This window comes from Penaeus monodon, chromosome 4 (assembly GCF_015228065.2).
Source record: "Penaeus monodon isolate SGIC_2016 chromosome 4, NSTDA_Pmon_1, whole genome shotgun sequence".
Taxonomy (NCBI): Eukaryota; Metazoa; Arthropoda; class Malacostraca; order Decapoda; family Penaeidae; genus Penaeus; species Penaeus monodon.
The window spans coordinates 1068814-1073356 of record NC_051389.1 but is presented as its reverse complement, the minus strand read 5'-3'; the positions used below and the strand labels follow the sequence as shown (position 1 = coordinate 1073356).

Genomic DNA, 4543 nt, shown 5'->3' with positions numbered 1-4543 from the left:
CGTAGCAGGATCACGAAACCTAGGGAGACATTGGACGGTGTAGGAGTCCTTCGTCTGGCGTCAGGATGTCAGGCTACATCGCAGGATTTCTTCATTCCACCGATATCGTCCTTGGAACATCAGCAGGCGATTACTGTGTTACCGAAGCCTGGCTGGCAAGATCTACAAGGAATGGTGGATCAGGACCTGCGAGATGAAATATTGCATGAGGATACACGGGGAAGTAACGAGCCTGGGACGACGTTCGTGGAAGCATCCACCCTCAGGGAGCGGGCTTGGATCAGAGCTCTCCTCCGGTCGAGCGTGGAGCAGGACTACGTGGAGTGTCCTGCGGTGGTATCCTGGGCCATCATCATCAGTCTGTGGGTGGTTGCAATGGCCGGACATGGCTGGTGGTTTCTTCAAGTTTTCATCATATCGTCTGTGGTGCAGTCGACGGCGAAACTCAGGGGAGGGGCGTCCGGGACCAAGGTCAGGATCGCGTTGCTATCGAGCTACCGTCACGGCAGCCAGTACAAGTTTAGTGGCAGTCTCTGAGTAACTTGCCGCCTCTTCGAGGTGTTGAGCCGGGGGTGAGGCAGGTTCTCCTAGACGGCCTAAGTAGCTCCGGCCCGGGACGACATGATCGGGGACGATCATATTTATAGGGGGGAGTGATGTCGTAAGACGACATGGAAGTAAAGACATAGAAATAAATAAGCACCGACGAAGATGGTTGTGCTCCGTCTGCGCACGCGCGGCGACGGGAGAGAAGGAGAGGAGGAGGTGAGAGACAGAACCTCCGGAGACAGGAACACGGCTAGATGGACCGACACCTGCTAGTGACTTTGGTAGGAGAAGTGCAGATCTAGTTGTGGGGTAAATACTGGGCGGGAGGCCTAGTATTGGAGAATAATTATAGTGAAACATTTTGCTTTCTCATCATTAGCAGATAAAGAATAAGACTAGAGGAGGTCTGGGATATAGAGTGGGGTAATCGTGACGGGGTTCGTCACGGCTACTTCCGGAAAGCTCAGTGAATAATAGTGTAATTTTCAGTTGTTTCTGTGTTGTTTTGTTTGTCTATATTTAGTTTCTGTTTTACATTTATATATAAAAAATTACAAATAAAAATAGTAAAGCAAGTTCTCTTTCTGTAGTCCTCCAAGGTCAACTAGACACTTGGGTAGTTGTTGGGTCACAGGGTCATTTTGTTGTAAAGGGGTTTCCAGTTTTACCCATAGAAAGAACTGGTGGTGGCAGTTATACCTAAATCGTAACGGGTGTGATTACTTTTATTTTCACAGATTAATCTACATCTTGATTACGACATATATATATATATATATATATATATATATATATATATATATATATATATATATATATGTATATATGTGTGTGTGTGTACACAAATATATATAGTGATAGATAGATAGATGGATAGATAGATAGAAAAATAGATAGACAGACATATATATATATATGTGTGTGTGTGTGTGTGTGTGTGTGTGTGTGTGTGTGTGACCAAGGAGATCGACCACATTCTTGTTAGCACGCGATGGAGGATCCTCCAGAACTGCAGGGTTTACCGGAGTGCCGAATTCTGCGGCACCGACCATAGGCTGGCTGTGGCTACCCTGCTGGTCCACTTCAAAACTCCCCGTCCCTCCAGTGGACACCCTAAGGTGTTTCACCTGGACAGACTAAGGAAGGAGTGTGCGCATGGGTTCACCATGGCAGTCTCTGACCGATTCACAGAACTCAACAACCTGACAGACCCAGTTGCTCTGTGGGAGCTCTTGAAGCGCGTAACACTTGAAGCAGCTCAGGAGTCCATTGGCGTACGCCCGAGGGCAAGGCAGAATTCCATCTCCATGGTGCGTAGGGCTGGGACACTGCTGAGAAGGGACAAGGAACAGTTCATCGGGAATCTTTCTGAGGAGATCGAAGGCCATTTCTTGGTAAATGACCTTCGCCCTGCCTACCAAGCCTACCAGAGGTTAGGCTGGTGATTTCCAAGCTGAAGAGTGGGAAAGCTGCAGGCATATGTGATATCCCTGCTGAACTACTAAAGGCTGGGGGTGAACCTATGGCTCGGGGCCTGCATACGGTCCTGACTGCCATCTGGCAGTCTGGTACCATTCCCCCTGACCTGCTGAGGGGCGTGGTCATCCCTCTCTGGAAGGGGAAAGGGGATCGTTGGGATTGTAGCAACTACCGTGGCATTACACTGCTCAGCATACCAGGCAAGGTTCTCGCCCACATTCTTCTGAAACCGATCCGCAACCACCTACTGAGGCATCAGAGACTGGAGCAGTCTGGATTTACTCCTGGCAAGTCCACGATAGACCGTATACTAGCGCTTCGAGTAATTGTGGAACGCCGTCGTGAGTTTGACATGAGTTGCTTGCAGCCTACATCGACCTCAAGAAGGCGTTTGACTCGGTGCATCGGGAATCGCTATGGGAGATCCTGAGGCTCAGGGGAATTCCGACACAGATTATTGGCCTGATAGCAAGCCTCTATACTGGTACTGAAAGTGCTGTAAATTGTGGTGGGGGTATATCGAACTTCTTCCCTGTTAATTCAAGGGTGAGGCAAGGCTGTGCTCTTGCACCAACACTTTTCAACACTTGTATGGACTGGATAATGGGCAGAGCTACTAGCCAAAGTCAGTGTGGAGCAACACTAGGCAACATTAAGGTCTCAGGCCTTGACTTTGCCGACGATGTTGCCATCCTATCTGAGTCCTTGGAGTCACTTGTGGCAGCTCTTGATGCATTTAGCAATGAGGCGAAGCCCCTAGGCCTAAAGGTCTCCCGGACCAAGACCAAGATTCAGGACTTGGGGGCCTGTTAGGGGAACCCGTTCGGTCGATCCATGCTTGCGGCGAGGACGTTGAAGTTACAGAAAGTTTTACATACCTTGGTAGCGTAGTCCACATCTCTGGGTTGTCAGACCAGGAAGTCAGTAGACGGATTGGTCTGGCAACAGGAGCCATGAACTCGATCAACAAGAGCGTTTGGAGATGTCGGTACCTATGCAGAAGGACCAAGCTGCGTGTCTTCAAGGCCTTGATACTGCCAGTTTTGCTCTATGGAAGCGAAACCTGGACGCTATCCAGTGTCTTGGAGTCTCGCCTTGATGCCTTTTGTAACAAGTCCCTTCGCCGGATCATGGGGTACATGGCAGGACCACGTGTCCAACCGACGGTTACACCGTGAGATTGGCATGGGACCTGTTACTTGCATAATCCGGGATCGCCAACTCAGGCTATATAGCCACCTAGATCGCCTCCCTGTGGGCTACCCTGCCCACCAGGTTGTCTCTCTGCGAGACAACCCTGGGTCGAGGAGACCTGTGGGACGACCTAGGAGATCATGGCTTGGGCAGCTCGACGAGACCTGTCGCGAGGAATTAGAGATGGGCCATGGGCCTGCCTGGAGACTCGCCTCGAAGGATCCTCGTGGCTGGAAGCGAAGGGTGGATGAGGCCATGCGCCCCCGTCGGCGTTAGCCCCTTGATGATGACGATATATATGCGTGTCTTTGTGTGTGTGTGTGTGTGTATACATACACACACACACACACACACACACACACACACACGCACACATATATATATATATATATATATATATATATATATATATATATATATATATATATATATATATATATATATATAAACATATGCACACATATATAAATATATACATTTATATATATACATATATATAAATATATACATTTATATATATACATATATATATACATATATAACTATACACATATATATAAATATTCATATATATGTGTGTGTGTGTATGTGCATATGTGTATACATATACATACATGTGTGCATATACATATATGCACACACACACACACACACACACACACACACACACACACACACACACACAACACACTCACACATATATATATATATATATATATATATATATATATATATATATATATATATATATATATATATATATATAAACAAATATACATGCATATATATAAATATATATGTAATGTACTTCATATTTATATATACATATATATATATATATATATATATATATATATATATATATATTATATATATATATATGTGTGTGTGTGTATGTATGTATGTATGTATATGTAGATATGTATATATACATATATACATATAAATAAATATATATAAATGTGTGTGTGTACACACACACACACACCACAGCACACACACACACACACACACACACCAAAACACACACACACACACACACAACACACACGCACACGCACACACACACACACACATATATATATATATGTGTGTGTTGTGTGTGTGTGTGTGTGTGTGTGTGTGTGTGTGCATACACATACACATGCACACAGTCATACACAGACATATTAATATACGCCACACAAAGCAGCGCATAATCCTCCTTAATTCGCCATGCATCGAGCAGACAACTAACCTTAGATCATCTGTGTTGCCGACCAGGTGTGTGACCCGAGACCTTTTTCTCTCCGCTGACAGTGATTGAGGAAGGCTGCGAGGG

At 45.5% G+C, this 4543-nt stretch overlaps 1 pseudogene; it reads left to right on the top strand.

The window, feature by feature from the left end:
* Window positions 1-671: 671 nt before the first annotated feature.
* Window positions 672-4543, top strand: part of LOC119599193 — an 8602-nt pseudogene continuing 4730 nt past the window's right edge.